Genomic DNA, 20,046 nt, shown 5'->3' with positions numbered 1-20,046 from the left:
GATTTAACTGTTACTGGTTTGGCTGCTGCACTTAGTGTCATGCAGCAGCACCTCACACATGGGAATAATTTTGGATATCCTTTTTTTATACAAGTGGATATGGCTTTTTTGTTTGCTTTGTTATAATCTGGCTTAACTCTGAGGTACCAAGATAACCAGTGCTTGAGGAAGAAGTCAATCCCTCTGCTCCCTACAATCAGAGGCTGTGCTTTGTGGTGGCCGCTGGGGAAAATGGTTTGCCTTCAGGCAGCAAACAGCACAGGGTTGGTCTTCATTCTTCCTCCCTGAGATGCCTCGATGCACCATGAGCTCATTAAATGATTCTCCCTAAAAAGAAGAGGGAGAAAGTCTCATGCCAGCAGCGTCTCCAGTGACTTGGTCATTCAGAGAATACTTAAGTGTTTTTGGGTAACACAGAGCTGACTCGTTGCAGTTTCTACACTCGGCATTAGGCCATGCCTTCAGAGCCTGATCAACATTCTCTTGTTTAATGTGAAATAGTACCTGCTTTTCATTTGCCCCTTTGAATTAGTGAGTGAAGTCAGGTAAACAACATCACACCCCGGCAGTAGCTCCCCTATGGTGGCCAGCTCTGCAATAGTCACAGGCAGCAGTTTCTTGTAAGCAACACTGGAGTGGAGGGCAAATAGTGATATAAAAAACACATGGTGCCAGTTTTAAAAGGTTAAAGAGGTATTTTCACACAGTCTCATGTTTGGCTAGTGATATAAATAGCAGCAGAGTTAGGCCAACACAGAGTGAAAATGAAACTCAGACATCACCATGCTGATCAGAAAAAAAGAGGCCATTTTTCCCTTTCCACATATGATGCTAAATGGATTCTGTGTGCAGCCACCTCTGGCCACTGTCAGCCCCATCACTGACCTCTGGCATCTCTTCCCCAATTCGTTGCCTTCCCGTGTCCTCTGGTGTCTGCACTTCTGCAGAGAATCTCTCTGCAAAGTCCCATGAAAAAAACAGGGATGAGTGGCCTGAAACTCCTGCACTTGGAGAGCTGATAGACCTCAAAAATATAGATCTCAGATTTTTTTAAGGAGTGCCAAGGTAAACTTCTGAGAATGGATTTGACCTCACTGAAGTGAGTGGGAGTTTTCTATTGACTTCAGTGGGAGGAGTTAATGTCCAGCATCTGTCCATACCCACAAACTCCTTGGAAAAAGTTGCTCTGAGATAGGATGTAGCATGTGAAACTTCAGGAGAAATTTATTTATTTTGGAAGAAACAGAGCAGTTAGAAATTGCAATAATTAATGGAAATGCCACATGACCTTTAATGGTGATTTTCCTTAGAGAGTTCTGCTTCACAAAGGCAGGCCTCACCTGTGAGAAGCACACAGGGACTGCCTGGTTAGATGGGAAATGGTTAGTAGGAATCCCTCAGCAAAACACACCAGTACAGATGCTCCCAAAGCTGCTACATCTGCTTCTTTGAAAAACACTTCTTCCACATCCTCTGCTACGGTGCCAATGTGCACTCTTGGGAGACGGATAAAAGCACACTCCAGATTTTCACATGCCAAAATGGGAATAATGATTCACTAATTAATCCCTCCTTAACAAAACAACAAAATTACTTGAAGAAAAAAGCAGCAGTAAACAGTATTAGACTTTTCTGCAACACTAGAGAAAAATGGGAATAATTCTAAAATTAGGTGCATGTGTGTATGGGGAATAATATCCTGCAGCATTGCCCGAGATACACATGAGATGAGCCTTTCTTTAATTGGGTTTTGTCTCGCGCATGTAATTTATTAAAGGAAGAAAAATAACTGAACTCAAAAATGTGCTTTTTAACAATGTGTTTGTGTTTATCCCATTTTAAAAAATTGCTCAAGACTTACATTATCAGCAAGAAAATACGACCTTTATAATTCTTCTAGGGTCAATGATGATGATCAGCAAAATGAGTGTTGGTTGCGCAAATTGAGGGCCTGGAGGCACTCTTAACTTAGTCAAGTTTCTCTTGAGACTTCAAAGCATTCTGTAGAGCAGAATACATGCAACAAAACTGTTTGGGTCAGTGCTTCCTTTCTTAGTATTCATTTTCTGTCCTCCTTTTACTGGCTGATTTCCAACACGTGGGACAACATCTTGGAGCCTAAACACAGACTGCAGAAAACAAGCCATGCAACCATTGCTGATTTTGGTGCACTAATAATGAATTTTGTCTGGGTAAAAGAAAAGGAGAGTGTACTCATAGCAGTGTTGCACTCTATCCTGTAAAGAAGGAACAAAATGGTCATCCATCTTATTGTAACATATATAATTTATAATACATTTATGCTTTTTCTTTGTTGACAGCTTTAATAAGTATTTGCCCTACAGTCTTAAACAGAAAAAATACTAGGGTTCTGGGCTCAGGTTTAACCCCTTCCCTCCAGCTTTTCTGTGACAGTGTGTTTTGGGAGTTGGGGACCACTCGGACTATTCTCGTCCATCATGTTGTTGATATCCTTACCTGATGACAAAAAAACCACCCACCATTGCAGGCTTCTCCACATCCCAAAATTACTGGCCTGTCCATCAGTCCAGCTGAGGGCTGACAAGACATACTACACTCAAATGTAAAACACATGGCTGCAAAACACTTAGTTTCCTGGCAATAATTAAGAATGCTACTTGGCAGGTTGGCAGCCACATAAAACAACTGTTAGTCAGCTTTAAATTTATTACTTTCCCAGCTTATTGAAATGAAACCCATATTATAAACGTATGTATGAAATGAGGCCTCAGATGATGAAACGACATGCACATAAAGTCAAGGTAGAAGCAAATTGTCTCAGGAGAGCTTTAAAAAGTCGCTATGTCCTAAAGGAAGCAGAACAAAGTAGACCTTCTGGGATGAGCCACCTGAAAGCTCACCTGCCTCTCCTGACTGACTGTTGTTGAGCATCCAAAAGACCAAAAGCATCAAAACGCTCACTAAGTCTGAAAGCAAAACAGAGGAAAGCTAGTTACCCTTAAGTTTGCTTTCACCTTTATAATTATATAGGGAGAGCCTTATGCAAGACATGTACATATAGGCAATGTTATTAGGTCCTTTGCAATTACCGTAAATGAAATAAAAGAGTTGCTGGCTGCCTTTCTGCACTCTCTTTGCCATTTAATGTTTGGACTCAATGATCTTGAGGGTCTCTTCCAACCAAAATAATTCTACAAATCTATGATTTTTGCCTGGCCAGTGTGGCAGCACAGCTCAATGTAACTGTATTCACAACCCCTGTGATCATGATTCCCTTTCCTTTGCTGATTCTCTCATAGCCTCTGTTATTTTTGCTGACCCAAACAACTCAAGCTCTTTCCATCCCTCTTCATAAGCCAAGCTCTTCTTCCCCCAGCTTGTCTTAGGAAAGCCTGATACATGTTGACTTTTTCTTTTTGCATTTCTTGTGATGAAATCAGGCTGCTGGGGAAGAGGACAGGGGCTTCTTCTGTGACATGCATGATCCCACAGCTCTCCTGCAGCCCAGGACCACAGAGTATCCCCTGGCCTCAAACACAGGAGGAGAAAACAAACTCCTCTGGGCGTCCGGGCAGCAGATTCAACGGCAGTGCAACGTCGTTATGTACATTTTTTTTTCCTCCTGGAAAACAATGGGAATTTACAATTATCTAGCGCCTGCTTTTAAGGGTCCTAAAATCATTTCAAAATTTAGGTCCAAACCCCATAAACACTTTGCCATATGACTTACTTGACTTTCATGAAGCAACATCCGCCAGCTCTTTGAGGTTTCTCGTAAAGGAAAGCTTTACATGTGCTAAAGTGTTTGCAGAATCAGCTTCTTGGAGCTAAATTCTTGTTTTGAACAGTTGTACTGCTCCTCCTGCAGCCATTGGCCTCTAGGGGACATTCAGATTTCCTCTGAGGTGGAAGAGATTTGGGTGTTTGTTCTGCAGTGAACCAGTGCTGTGCTATTTGCTGCTCTGAACCCTTCTCTCTGCCCTGCTAAGAGGACCAGAGCAAACTTGCCTGCATTAGGCTGCTTTCCTGGTGAGCAACTGTTTCCAAGGGATTCAATGAGCTGATGTTACCTTAAGTTTACTGAAATCCAAGATAATCTAGTATCCAGAAACTATATTAAGAAACTGTCTGAAGATCTGTTTGCAAGTTCTTGACAAACATTTCAGTGGAGAACATTGTAGGTGATTTACTTAGACCATGTTGAATGTTACTAAGAATGGCACCCTGAATTTTGTGGAGGAGGTAACACCTATAGCTTGATACAGCCAAGAAGCTATGCAATTAACATGCATGCTCAGTTAGTTTAGCTACTGGACTGAGATTTTTTTTTTTCAATAAATATTTACCAAAAAATCCGTACCTATGCTGGAATATGAAAAACCTTCTTCATATGCACTTGTAAAAATGTCAAAATACTCGTTTTCAGGTTGAGAAGCTCAGATTTCAAAAATACTTACTTAAGTTTCCTTGTCTGGGCATGACCATAAGGTACATCCTGGATAACAGAAAATCAACAGCTTTATCAAAACCAGTACGCATCCGTTGAATGTCTTCAAATCAGTGAAAAAAAGCATTTCAAAGAAAAATAGTTCCATGAATCTCTTTGTATGATCATTTCCAAATACTAAAGCCAAAAATGCATCAATTGTTGTCAAAGCAGAGAACAATGAGCAAATCAGCATAACAGAAACATGTAGGAATCATTTTGTCCTTAACCATTTGTTACTATCTTTTGTAGTTAATACTATTACAGTATCCCAGACAGAAGCATTTTCACAGAGGTAGTGACTGATTTGAACTTAAGCCTTTTATATCACATGGACCGTGAAATAGCAAAATAGATGCCCAAACCACATCATCACTTTTATCCTAAAACACTACAAAAACACACTCTCACCAATGACATGAGCACCTAGATAACAGGGTAAGCCTAAAATCTCAAGGAAGGGAGGAAACAATGTATCCATGTGAAGATGACATACATCACCAGTCACCTGTTAGATGGAAAGGTGTAGATGCAGGAACAACAGGAAAGAGATGGATATGAAGGGAATTGAAAGTGAGAAGGTTGAGTATTAAAAGGAGCAAATGAAAAATTATAGCATGGGGGAAAAGGCTGAGAAGAAAGGGGAGAATAGTGAAAGAGAAAGGAGAGGAAGTAATTTTATGGGAAAGGAAGAAAAGAGAACATAAGGTAAGAACAGAGCAAAAGGGGAAGAGGGAAAAAAACCCCAACAACAAGGCTTAAAGCTGGTGTACAAAAAGAACAGCAGAATAAAAGAATAATTTGAGGGGAAAAAAACCATAAAAGTAAAAAAAATAGTGTGAGGGAGTTGTAAATGGATGTGCTGTTTTTTTGTGGGTCGTTGTTTGTTTTTGTTGTAGTTTTTTGTTGTTGTCGTTGTTGTGGTGGTGGTGTTGTTGTTTGGGGATTTTTTGTGTTGTTTTATTTTTAGGGAAGCTTAGTTCCAAGATGTTACAGTAAATAAAAAATACACAAGCACTTTCTAGGATGCATGTATATACACTTCTGTATAGATAGATACACTTATACCCAAATGGACATCTTGAGCAGCCTATAAAACCATACCATAATCCCCTCAGAAAAACCACAACTGTAAACTGTGCACATACACACATGGTTGCGGTAAATGGAAAGCAGTTGTGATAGACATTTCTCGGCTGCTCAAAAGATATTGCCCAGACGTCTTTCATCCTTTCTAGTAGGCCTGCTACAGCAGCGGGGAAATGCACAAGGAAGAGGCCAAGCCGAGAGAGGAAAAGATTGCCCAGGAACCTTTGTATTGGCATAGGGAGGAGAGAGCAAAAATAGTCCTGGAATAATGACTAATTATTTAGCTACCTGGAAAGAAAAGTGAAATGAGGCTGAAGAAGGAATAGAGAAACTTTTGGATGTGTAACAAAACCATTCCTCTATGTTATATACAAAGAAACACAAGACAAGACTACTGATAAATCTTTCAGAAAGACATTGCTTTGTGCCAGAACATAGACTCATATGTCTAGATGATACTGTAAAAAAAAGAAAAAAAGAAGAAAAAAAAATCACTATTCCTAAATACATAATGAAAACAAACAGAAGAGGAGAGAAATAAGGGAAATCAAAGCAGTACGAAACCAGAGCAGTTTCTCCCCTGCTTTTTCTCAGCTAGCTGAAGCACAAGACAGTTTCCTAATACAAGGACTGCATTTCTCTTGCAATTCCCTGCTTTGATTTGTGAAGATTATTTGCAATTTGACACTTTGGTCTGAAATTTCCCAGTAACACCCTCCTCCCATGAAACAAGGATTTATGTCCTTCTAATGAAAGGTGTTGAGGCAAAGCCAAAAAAGAAAAAATCTAAGTTCTTTCAAACAAAAAACCCTGGGAAATAATACCCAGCACAGGTATTTTCTTGAAAATGTTTATTCTGCAGTATGGAAAAAAACAATTATCACTAAAAGAAAAGTTTTAATTTTTTTTCCATTTCTAATTACTACATCTTGTAATTATGTGTGATCTCGAGTCATGGTTTTAGGTTAAAAAAAAAAAAAGTCCAATCTAGACACTGACTTCAGGGTTGTCTGTGAACTTTTGGAGGGCTTTTTTGCTAAAATCCTTTTGTTCTGAGGGAGGTGAATTCTAAATCCTCCCCGCCTCCTGAAATTTCTGAAATCCCCCCCATCTGGTACAGACTCAGAGTCTATTTTATGGCAATTTTCGAGCTTCCAACTGAAGTTCCAGTTGGCAATGGCATTCTCTTAAAATATGTCAAGGGCAGAAGTTTTATGATGTACTGTACACACACGCAACTAAAAATTTGCAGCAGAGCAAGTCATTTGTAATGAACTTTTTTCACTTGTGAATTATCTGCAGACAGACTGACTTTTTTTTTTCCTAATCTGATTTATTATTTGCAGTTTGTTTCCAATTTCCACTGGTAATTTTTGATCTCCACTTTTCCCCGCTGCCATCTTTTTGTTATGAAATTCTGATAATAAAAGTTTGAAATGGGACCTTTCAGCTGGATGTTTGGTTTGGGGTTTTGTGACTTGATTGGATGAGGGAAATTCTCTAGTTTTGTGTTTCTGGTGGCCACAGCCTCAATATAAGTTAGGTCTTAGTTTTCTATATTCCATAAAGTTTGCTTTCATCTGAGACAAAACTTACCACATAGGCCTAATCAAAACCTGTGCTCAAGTTAAAAAAGGAAATTGTGCTTTGTTACTGATACAGATTTTTCCTAAATTGTCACAAATTGCTCAATGAAAAATTACCTCCTGTTTTCTTATCTTTAATGGCTCACATGAGCAAAGCACTCCCTTTTTCTTTAAAAGAGTGAGTGGACTTAGGGTCTGATAAAAACAATAGATACTGACATGTGATGTGGTTAAATTGCGGCTCTTGAGGACAGAAGTCAGCAGAGAAGCCGCAGAAAGATCCCATTTGCTTTAACAGAATTTCAGCATCACCTGTGCAGATGGCCTGTAAACCACTGTGGCTTCATTGGACATTCACATTTTTTGCTGAGCTGCCACAGGTGAGAGCAGACAGTGTGGGAATAGCTGATTTCCACTTTGCTGGGAGCAGGAGGCAGCACCTGCCTTTAGAGGGGTTGGTTGTGGTATCTGCACTGTTGCTGGGGACATGTTGAGGTATGTGGGGCAGTTGTCAGCCAGGGCTGCAAAGGCAAGGCAGAGACCAGGAACAGGGTTCAGTATTCCTGGACTTTGAGGAAATGTTTAATGTTGAGGCATGTTTTATGTCAATCAAACACATAAAACACTGTTACTGTTACCGGGACTGCATAAGCCCATAAAGATGCACTTTTAAACCTTTAAAAGTAAGGTACCATAATTACATCTAATAGAACCCTCTGTGTCCCAGGGGTGCCTTTCCTGCTTTTAAGATACCCAAGGTGGATGAGGTAAAGGAGAAAAAAAAACCCTTCCTTAAAGCTCCAAGGGCAGAAAAATGCAAACGCTGTCCAATTTTTGTGTGCAAGATCTCTCAAGCCTTGATTTATTTGCTTTAATAACTGTGGGATCTCTCTCCACTTTTTTGCTTGAGAAATTGAAGCCATGAGGTTGTGAGAATGTCTTTCTTGCAGAATAATCTGCTCTAGTGCCAGTCATTGGGGAAAGCCAGCAGGCTTGCTTTACTTGAGCTATGTGATGCTCTTTTTAAACTTGTTTTAAATCTAGCTTAATCCTAAAGCATCCTCCTTTCACAAAAAAAAAAAAAAAAAAGGCTTATTCTTGGAAGTGAAATACTCGGCTTTGCCTTAGAAAGGTGCAAACATCTCCACTGTGGTTAACGTCATGTAAAGATTTTATGACACAGCCACATTTCTTTGTGAGCAAAGAAGGCTGAGCTTTGGGCTGACACCCTCGCTTTCTCAGAGGAGCTATGGGGTCAGTCAGCATGCTGGTTTTCTGCTGGAGATTACGATGGCCCCTGTTGGATGAACAGGTGAAAAAAGGAATTATGCATTTATATTGAAGCTGTTATTGTTCACTGCCTTTCTACATCCGCCCCTCCCCCCAGCAGACACTGCTGCTTTTGAGGCAGAAGTCCCCCAATTCAGCCCTGATGCAGGACATGGCCTCCCACCTCCCCACCAGGCTGGGGACAGACATGGCAGGTGCAGGTGAGGAGTGGGATGGAGGCTGTGCCCTGTGGCAGCTCCTGCCACCTGATTTCAGTCGGCCACCACATGTCCGGAGTGCAGGAGAGTCTCCAGCCACATGTGAGGTGTGGGGCTGCCCACACAACCCACCGGCCCTAGGGGAGGTGATGGCCACCCATCCCTCACCTGACAGAGCACAGGGCTGGACCCTCCACCAGGATTTCTTGTCTGCTGGCATTTGTTTCTGACTGAACATGAAAAATCCCACTTTGGATTTTCGCATCAGCAGTGAAGGGATTTGGAGATGGTGTCAGAAGTGCAGGGAGTAAAAAGTTGACAGCGAATCATAGTGCAGTCCCTGGAAAAAAAAATGGATTTTTTTTTCCAGATATATTTTTAAACTGAAAACAGCTTCATAGGTCAAAGCAGTGCTTTTTGAAATTCCCTATCAAGTGTAACTGGCAGGGACCCATGGACCAGCTCCGTAGCCCCATGAAGCTCTCCACTGTCTACTCCATTGTGAGCAATTAGCACAGGTTGGGAATTTTTCAAAAAACACACCTTTGTTATAAAATGCTAGTTCATTTGCCCCGGTATTTCCATGAAAACAAAGGTTTCTGAGGTCTGACATGAAAATTCTGTGCAAACCAAGACAGCACATCCCCAAATAACTTGCTATTCTAGGCACTCCAACCTGAACTGGATCCGAGCTGGGAAACTGTATTTTTCGTATTACAGGTGAATTGCCAAACACCAGGCTGTTGCAAGACAGATGTTGGCTTCTTTTTTATGGAGAAACATAGCTGGCGGGTCTGAGTGGTGCACTCATTACAATTCAATAAACCTAGGGCTTTACAAATGGGAGAACTTTCCCATCAAGTTCTCTAATGAACAGCTCGAAAAACATTAACTGAAAAAAAAAAAGTTTAATTCTCCTATCATGTCTGTGCAACAGTTTATTTATATGTATGAGTATCTTCTAAAAAAAGGAAAGAAGAGGAGGAAAGAATCCTGTTCTAACTATACATTGTTTTAGGGGCAGTGGATTGAGGTGAAAAGAAAAAGCCAGGAAATTCCAAGCTGAACTTCCCAGTTGACAGTACATCTGTCACTTGCATCTTGATGTGCTTTTTATTTCCCATGACGGCAAGAATTTCCATTTATGAGGATTTGCTTTAACTTTGAATTTCCTGATTTTTGTCAGGACATGGAACAGTTTTAATGTTCTACACATCACCAGCAGTTTTAATCTCTTGGTTGGTTATTGGAGACTAGGCCAATATTATTTTATGCACTCCTACACCTTTCCAAGTTAGTCATTTCAGGGTTCAAGCACAACTAAACTTTCCTGAGCTAGCACTAACACTTTTGGCAAGGAGATTGGGGTACAATGTGCATCTTCTTTTCCTCACGGGAGGGCTCCTCTCTGCTTGCCAGTCAGGTTTCCCTGGCCTCTGGCTGCTCTAGTTTCTCAGGGTTTATTTGCAGTGTGTGGTAATCTAAATTCCTCATGAACACCTTCCATCACTCGCTTGCTGATCCGTGTCCTGTTCTTTTGGCTGAATTACATTTTAAAGTCCCTCCTGGCTTCCCTCAGTCGGGTCTGATGCTGGCTGCTATGAAATGACCCTTGTCCTGAATGACTATCACTCATGTTTGCCCTAAAAAAATACAATGTACCTATAGTGTTAAAGCAAATAAGCCACATGTCATATTAGCAAAAACGTGCAGTTAAAGACCAGTAGACCAGAAAGGGCCCACCTCATATTGTCTTATGATTCATATTCAAATATTTTTTTCCCTCAGAGGTGGGAACTCAGCCGGATACAGTCTGTGTGGCCCTTTCCCACCAGTCCTGAGTGACCAATAATTAATTTATGCTGAATGTAATTACTCCCTTGTTAACAGTAGTTTTTCTGCACTTTCTCTCGGTTGGCTCTGGAGACATACATGTTGAGTGTGATGTATGACTCCTGGCACAGAATGAAACCCTAGTCCTGCGAAAAGACATAGATAAAGTGAGGTTGCTCCATTACTCGCTAATGAATTTATAGGCTCACCGCTCTTATCTGAAGAACAGCAGAGAAAAATTCTTACAGGCTATTAGTGTAGTCTTGAAATAAAGATATTGGAACTTGGGTTTAGCCATCCTTCTCTGTCCTGTCACTTCAATGGGCACTTCAAAACAACACCAACAAAAAATGGTTTTAAACTAAAGGAAGAAGAGGAAGACAGGCAGCTGCTGTGGCCTGGGATGCATGTTTGCCAAGAAACACCAGGGCTGGAAAAGCAAGGAATAATGAAAACACTTCCCACGTGATGATTCATTAATGGCACAAAGGCGTGCGCAAAGCTACACAGTACAGCAGGGGATGCATTACAGATACTGAGCTGCCACAGCTATTGTGTTTCAAAGCAGTAGTCATGCTAATGTGGTGCTGGCAGGCAGACGTGAGCCCTTTTGGAAGGCCCTATAATAGCTTTCTAGAAATTAAAGACAGAAGGGGCTAGAGGATTATGTACCCTGTCCTCCTAACTACTGCAGGCTGCTAGGATTTTTGCAAATGCCTTATACATGTCCAAAGCTGTCATTTAAGGCAAATTTCAACCTTAAAATGATGAGCTCAGTGTCAGCAGCAGAAGAAACCCAGGTTCTGCTGCCTTCTGGATGAGAGTCCCTTGTGCTGGTGGGATACAAGGCAGATTTAGCAAGCTCAGGTGATCCTGCCAGGCATAAATCATGCCCCAGGCCACAGTGGTAGGTAGAAAACATCCAAGACCTGGTAAGGCTGGTCTAGAAGGGGAAACCTCTCCACTGCCCACAGGTGAACATCTATCCCTGGGCTTGTGGGAAGGCACACCAACAGTGGTGGGGGCTCTGCGTGCCTACCAGTGAACAGCGATAATTCAGCAGAAGCTGTGTAGGAAGGGAATCAGGAGATCAGGAGCTGAACTATTGCAGGAAGGGGAAAGAAAACCCTTCTGGCTCTAACACATGGAGAACAGCTTGTTTTGGCACACGTGTGGGAAGTTTCTTGAAGGCCAATTAAAAAATTAGGTGTGTCAATAGCCTTCTAGCTGTTGTGCAGAAACCTGTATTTTAAACCATAGGGGGTAACAAAGGCCCCATTGCAGTCTGCTGGGTAAAATTTAATTTATACCCATCAGCAGACCCTGGAGACCTAACCTGATACTGCCACACACTGAATGGGGTCGGTGAACAGACCCCTAGGAAGATGTTTGGGAGGGGCAGGTGACAAGGGCTGTTGACTTCAATATAAGAAGCTGAAAAGAGCAAATGTGAGAAAAGATTTGCATCAAAGGAACCACTAAGTAGTAATACAGGAGACTACCAGGAACGACATTGCTCCAAGGGTGGCATTGCCACTTTCCTCTAGGAGATACTTTGTCTAAGAAACTGAGCAAGAGTGAGAGGGCAACAGGTCAAATGGGGGTCATGGCACTGGTCTGCTTATCTCCAGCAGACTTCTTTTGGTAATATGGGGAAGTAGGGTCAGAAGAGATGATGAAAGCCATTTTACCCTCCTGCAGCTATAAAAGCCACTACAACTCTATTTCACACAGAGCAATCATGGAAGAGTCTTGCTGAATCTCAGAGGATCTGACCATGTGGCATGTTGGCCTTGCAAAGCTGAGCTGGTGGGGCATGAGGGAGGCCAAAGCTGCGCTTCAGATCTGCTCTCCCTCTCTCTCCCCTGTTTGCAGGCTTCCTCCTGGTTTGCCTTGAAGAAAATAGGATTTGACTTCTGCACGGCCCAGAGAAGGGGCAGGTTTTTGCAGGGGGACGGAGGAGGTGGGTGGCCAGAGGTCAGAGTCAGGGCGTCCCGGCAGGGCTGGGAGCCATGGGGCTGCGAGCCCGCCTGGCAGGACGCGGCAGACTGCATTTTCCTTCCTTCCTCACGGCCCGGCTTAGTGCGCAGGGCTCCTGACCACAGCCGCGGCTTTTTTCATGGAGAACAAAGCCCTTTTTATTTTTTTTTCTTTTCCTTGGATTTGGCTGTTGGAAAAGAGCTAGAAACTATTTGCACCAGGAAATACAGGCTGAAGAATGAGTGTGTCAGCCCGAGTCCACTTGGCAGGGCTGCTTTGACTGCAGAAGTGAGGCAGCAGTGTGTTAGGAGGCCTGCTAGTTGTCAGTGAAGACAAAATGAATAGCTGTGGATTAATTGAGTGTTTCTACTATTGTTTTTTTAGAAGAAAACTTCTTGTTTCTAGGAAAAAAAGCAGGGATGATGTTTCTGCTCAAACACACATTTTTATTGGTGAGACATTCACTGGGTCTTCTGGGGCTATAAAAAAAAGTACGGAGATTTCCAGAAATATCCTTTGACGATGAATCCTCACCAGTACAATGCCAAATTTCAGACTGGTCAGTTTGCTTTTGGAGACTGTTGTTATTAAATAGCACACAATCAAAAATGTTTCCTTAATGTAAAACACAAACACAGTAATGAGCAGGACTTTTTAGCAGAAACAGAACTGACTTTATATTTTGAAGGGGAAAGATTTGCTGTAATGGATTGTCTCTGGCAAGCAAGGAATTAGAGAACACCTCCTGGAAGGCAGTGGCAGACAGAAGTAAAGTCCACCTGCTCCTCAAAGTCAGGGTTAAAGTTTTACGCCATCTTAAGCAGAGATCACAATGTATCAGATTTAAAGCAAGGCAAATCTTCCTTCAGTGGCCTCCACCAGGAGAATTCTGTATAAAAGCAAAAATTCAAGCATTTTGCATAGACAACAACCACTGTACTGGTGGCTGCAAAAGGTTTTGGCATCAAGGTCCTCAAACAGAGGCACCTATCTCCAATACAGGCTTTGTCAAAAGAAAGACAGTATATATTTATAATTGTTTTATGCAGACAGCTTTCTTTTCTTAATTTTTATATCATTTGATATTTATAAAACCCCAGTTTCTGATATGCAACTGCTTAGAGATCAATTGGGTAACAGAGGAACTTATTTGGCATTACTCAACATTTACATCTAACCTGAATATCTAAGGTTTTTTAAAGCATTAAATCTTACAAGAGGAAGGAAAAAGAAAGAAGAAAAGTTTTCCTTTTCACACCACACCAGATCTAGTTGATACTGGATATATAGAGTAAATCGCAAGAGTGAAATTCTAGCCCCATTGAAGTTAATGGCAAAATTCCCATTGACTTCAGCTGGGCCAGGATTTCACCCTTTGAGTATTTCCAGCTCAACCAGAAGCAGGAAACACTGGAAAGCTCTTGACAGAGCCTGTTCTCATGATATTTCCAGTCCAAATTTTCAGGCCTTGTTATTCTGCATTGTTTAGATCACACAGAAAAATAAGAAGGGTGTTGGGAATATGCTGTGGTAGAAATACTTTGGAAGGTAAATGTAGAAATAGAGATGAGATTTAAATTAAAGGGAAAAAGGATGAATGAGGTGACTTCATGTAGAAAGTGATATAGTGAGTTTTGGGTTGACTTTATTAGCTCACTATTACATAACAGAATGGTTGTAACATTCTGTGGAAATGACATACGAGCTGGTGTGGTACATTTATATAATTTTCACTGAACATAACTCCTGCACGATGTGGAAAACGAGTACACGGAAATCTTTACCCCAAGTCGCGCTGTCATGCTGTAGCTGCACACAACGCTTTCCCAGAGCTCTGCAGTGCCGCTGCTGTAAACTGCCTCAGGAAGGACAAATGCTGCAGAATACAGTAGTCTTTCATATAGAGGTAATTAAAAGGAAATACAACTGCTGTGGCCTTAAGGCTTTAGACAGGAAAGGGGCTCTCTCTGCCACCATCTGTTGGTGAACGGGGAAAAGAAAGTATGTTGAACATCCTCATCTGCAGAGACTTGCCTAGACCCCAGTTGCACAGATGCTCCCCAGAGCAAAAAGTTTTCTCCTTCCAGCTGCAGCATCACAAGTGTGATGTGGTAACATGGAGACCTGCATCTGCGTGCATCCCTACCCAGAACCCCTCCTGTGCATTTGGGAGGTTTGCCATACACCGGGACAAACTATGTCTCAGCTTGTCGGTGAAAGGAACAGGAAAAGAGCTTAAAGAAGGACTCCTAGAGAGGTCCCGTGCTTCTGCTGTGCCTCCTCAAGGGACCCCAAGCATGCAGCACAACTCCTTGGTGTCCCAATATGAACACTGTCTCTTTCTGCCACAGTGTTCCTGTTCAACATGCCTCCCTACCTTTCTCATGATTTTCTCAAACCAGTTCTTGGGGCTCCCCTGTTTCAGCTCAGGTTTTCATCTGTATTCTCATAGCCCCCAGCTGCCCTGGAGGAGTGAGCGTCATTCTCACTTTGTTTTTGAAGAGACAATAGCCGCATGATTTGCATTCCTCTTTTCCTCTCTCATTCTGCCCTCACTCTAGGAAATTTAATTTCTGTAAGGAACTTGCATTTTGGATGGGAATGCAATATCTATCTGGTCACAGGACTATTTGTTACAATGGGATAGTCAATTCAATGGTGTTTAGATATTCTAAGCATCCATAATGCCCCTTGTATTTCCACAATTTTTCAATAAATATTGTGTTCCCAAATATTGTACTCTCAAAATATCCATCTGTCAGATATATTTCTCCTAATTAGCCAGCAAATACCAGTGAAATCAGTACCCCTGGGTTAGCCTCAGGTGAATTTAGGAAGGGTTCCCCAGGCATGGGAATATCAGAAGTCTGTCAGAGCCTACATCAGGATATTGGCTCTCACTAGCCACTGAGAGTAGCTGCAGTGGACCTTACTGGGTAAGGAGATGGTGGTGATGGGAAAGCACATTTTGTCCATTATTGAGTTACTTCTGTGCTGATCTCAGTAACTGGTACAATTTCCAAGAGACCATTCAGTCCTGATTTAAAGATATCAAAAATTGAGCTGTCTTCCACCTTACTCAGTAAGGCCTTTCTGAAGAATAATTAGGAAAAAAGCAATTGATTTTTCCAGTTTGCATCTGCCTGTCTTTCAAGCCTTCCTGCTCTGGCCATGTCTTTCTTTGTTCCACTAGTAAGTGGAGCCTGAGTAACTCACTGGTTCCTCCTGGTGAAGGTATTACCCAGTGTAATCAAGTGGCTTCTCAGTCTTCTTCTTGATAACTTAAACAGATTGGATTCTTTAAGTGCTTCAGTGTAGGGCACTTTCTTCAGTCTCTGAATAATTTTTACAGCTCTCTTCCACACCTTCTCCAGTTTTTCAATATCCTTTTTATAATGTGAACCTCAGAAGCCTAAACAGTGCTGCACCATCTGGTTAATAGGCTCTAGATAAGTTTCTTGGTCTGTTTTCTGAAACAGACACTGGGTTCCTTTTTACCTCAAATAAAATCTTTGCCATTCTCTTCACAGACAGGAGGCTGGTCTGCATGGTCTGTCGCAGGCAGGGACAAATGTGCCCTTCCTGCAGTGTGATGTGGCTCAGATCCCACCACAGCACAGCCCCGGTGAGCACACCAACATACTCTGGTTCCCCAGCTCCGCCAGGACCTTCTGGGGCTTAGCTCCAGGCTAACCTGGAGACACAGCTTTTGGGCAGAGCAGAGGGAGAGCAAGCTCTTTCCTGCCAGCAAGGTTATTGAGAAGTTTTGGGGTTTTTTTTCTACTGTTGTGAGCAGGGAATATCACCTATTAAGGTATTTAGTGGAAAAGGTATTTAGGAAAATAAAATATAAGAACAGATATTACTAAGCCTAGAAAAGCTGGGAGAAGAGGTTTATTTCTCTTTAAAAGGATGTCAAGTTTATTGCTGCTGACAGCACCTGGCAAAAGTCTTACAAAAGTACATAATGTAAGGGGAACTCCCTGTTTTAGTTGGTAGAAGGCTTGCACGAAAGGATTTGTCAGTCTGTGGGCTCAGACTACACCTTTACTAGTTTAACAGAGCAGGATGACATAAGTCCCTATTCCAAGGAATTCCTGCAATGTTTTTAATTGCTTGGATAGCCTCTTTTTTTTTTTTTTTTTTTTTTCATATAGCTTCCACTTAAAAAAAAATAAATAAAGGAAGAAGAAATGATAGCAGGTTTTCTTCATAAAAGGTACAATCCATATGTGAGAGAACAGTTGCAGGGACAATCAAGAAAAAATCTATAAAGACCATCTGTGTTTTAAACTGCACAGTTATAGATGGGCAACTTACCTGGAGAACAAGTCCCCAGCTGGCTTCTTCCTGGGCACTAGTGCAGTGGGGTAGAGATGGCCTCATGTCACTACTGTACCCATCCGTCTTGGGATGGCCATTGACGCACCAGCCAAGGAATCTCTAACAACTGTGGTTCCTCAGACTTGGTCTGCCATACCTGCTGCTGGAGACTGTAGACAAGTTAGAGAAATGACATGGGCCCCTGAGAAGAGACAGGAATATGAGGTGAGACAAAAGATTCTTTGGCCACACAGAGTGGCGTGAAAAGTGGTTTTGATTATGGTGGTAAGAGTCAGGAGTCTGAGGAGAGGGATACTGCTGCTCCCCAAAGGATCACCTGAAGGAGGAAAAGGTAAATGTATGGACATGGTGAGACAGCAGAAGGAAGAGCAGGGAGCCCAAGCATGGGAAGATGCTCTGCAAGAACAGAAGAGGACTGACACAGCAGTGGGCTGCTGTGTTGCAGTGTTTCCATTGAAAAGATATAACGAAGGAACATGCCTGCCCAGCCTTACAGCCTAAAGTCTGTGGCTCTCAGGAGTGAAAGCAGCTTGCATCCATTCCATAGCAACTGTAGAGGGTAAAAGAAGAAAGGAGCTCCTTTCCTCTGCCTGGAAAATATATCATAGGCAAGAGCGTGGCTTAAAATGCAGCCACAAACTGTGACAGAAGTAGCTCAAAGCCAAACACAAACTCTTTTGGATGTGGAAGCCTGTATTAACACAAGAGATGAAAACCAGAATCTCGTCTGGCCAATGTATTCCCCATTAAAAGCCCGTTCCAGGAAACCCAAGAACTCCCCCACACTGGGAGGGCTTGAACTCGATGTGCCCAGATTAAGAACACGGCTATCAGCTCAGGAGATGAAGATTGATGTGTTTCTGGTCCTAGATGCAGAGTTTAATAAGAGTGCATTTTCTGTGGCCAAGTCAGACACTTGGTTGACACCAAGTGAGAAAGGAGCCCAGGAACAACTTCTATTATGCTTTTACCCTGCAGGAACATTGCAGATGTGGTTTCCCCTTCATAGCCCTCCCAGACAATTTGCCAGTCTTCCTCAGCTAATCACTTCTTTAAGGTGTTTCTTTGTACATGCTTGATGCATACAAGTACATGCATGAAAACTTGGACTTTCCTGGTCTGTAAAATTGTTAAGTGTATTGAACAATAATACTGGGCTTCATTTTCTTAAAATGATCCTCAGGGAAGCCACAGATACAGGATGTTTGGATGCTGATCTGCAAAAAATGCCAGGGATTATACTTTCATTCATGACAAACAGAAACACAAATAATCTGTGGGCAAGATCTCTGGTTATTGACCAACAAATCATTTTAGCAGCTTCCCTCACTCTTCACTCAGGTGATTTCCATGGATTGCGTCCTCCTCTGGTCATTGCCTAATAAATGAGGTAGAAGATCTGGCCTAGCATTGGATGGCTTTAAGATGTTTGGGATTTGAGTGTCACATGGAACCTCCAAAGATGCTTGTTGAGTATGGGAATTTGGAGCAAGACTTCATGCAACAAAACCAGTGTTGTTATAAACAGCCTTACAGACCTCAAATAACAGATGATGTCTTTCAAATCTAGGTCACTTGTTTGTTTTAGAGAGCTATTTAAACCTAATCTTTGTCCAGGTGGACTTTAAAAGCCTCACTGTTTAGGGAAATAGTTGGTTTATTATTTTGGGTTGCAGAATTTTTCTGGAAGAAAATAGATTGAGACTTTTAATACACTTGATCTGATTTAGAAGCAAAATCCAAAGACTTCATGAGAGGTAGGTGGAACATTTCTCTGTCAACAATTCATAACTTTAAGAGATGTTCAAAACTGTTTTTCTTTTTAGAAAAGCTTATTTTAATGTTTTCTATCAGACTTTAAAAATGTTCTTCAGATCCAATACTTTTTGCTTAAATTTAAAAATAAAACGTTTGTTCATGTCTCAGAAGAACAATCCCCTTTGCTAACAACTTCTGCAGTTTAAAGGAGAAACTAAACTTTTCTATTTTAAAGGAAACTGATTCTGCCAAAACTTCATTTTTTCGGTATCAACAGACTCAAGGTTTGACTTGGATAGCTCTTTTTTATTATTTCTCTGGAAGAGGCCAGATATTTTTTCCAAAAGCTTATATATTGCTACTAATAGTTTGGCTTTGATGCAACAGCATTTTTTAATAAAAATATCTGAAATATTCCAACAACTATTAAGAATATTTATTTGCCTCCAATTCTCCTTTATCTCTTGAACAAAGAACTTTCGAAATTTTCTGAATGTAGAATGAGTTCACAGCTGGACTCCTCCTGCTGTTTGTTTTTAAGTAATAATACGTGATTATTGCATTATCTGGAAGATCATAATGCTCAAATTATGGCAGGTACAGATCAATGCCATCACTAAAATTAGCAGTGTGCTCTAACTCAAGTTGAGCACCTAAGACAGCCCTGAGGATAGGCATGTGAAATGACATGTAACCGGGGGTTTCTTTATTTCCTCTGAGGTTTACACTTCTTTAATTACATTATCATCTGTGGAAAAAAAAATGTTCTTTTTAGAAATCTGTGACACGTGATCATATTGTTTTATAGATAGTATGGTGGTCTAGTCTGAATGCAAACATAGGTGTTGAAAAGAAGGTTCTGTGTATTTGTTTGGGTTTGGTTTGAGTATTTTATAAAAAGGAAGACCTAAAGGTCCTGATTTACAAGGCAGACATGTCTGTGCAATGGCAATAATTACAGCTGGAAAATGTAATTTATCAGTTGAGCCCCAGAAAGGTTTCATATTGTATGATCCTGTTACTCTCTTTCTTATTTGATTCCTCTGTCAAGCCTGATGCCTTTCCAGGCCAGACCCTTCTTTTTGTCTTTTATTGTGAAAATTTGGTATTCTTTTTTTCTTTTCAAGGACATGTGTTGTCTTTAAAGTTTGTGTCACCAGTCAAAATAACGCCATTGCTTCCAAAAATATTTTCGTTTTCAGACATGTACGGAGGTGCCATAAAGCAGTGCTGACAACTTCATCTCTCGCATTCCACAAATCTTATCAAGATATATCATCAGAAAACCGCATGGGCTATATCCGGACTCTGACAAACCTGAAACATGGCCTGCCAGCCACAGATAAGGCTTGAAATGTTGGTCAGTGAAAAGGTGATAACAGTAACAAGGATCAAATGCATGTACAACTTCACCTTTAGACAGATGTGGTTTTTTGGCTGAGCTGAGATGTCGGAGAAATTGTTGCTCTGCCTTTGTCGATACGTAGACAAGCTGCATGCA

Source organism: Columba livia, chromosome 3 (assembly GCF_036013475.1).
Source record: "Columba livia isolate bColLiv1 breed racing homer chromosome 3, bColLiv1.pat.W.v2, whole genome shotgun sequence".
NCBI classification, from domain to species: Eukaryota; Metazoa; Chordata; class Aves; order Columbiformes; family Columbidae; genus Columba; species Columba livia.
This window is presented reverse-complemented; position numbering follows the sequence as displayed.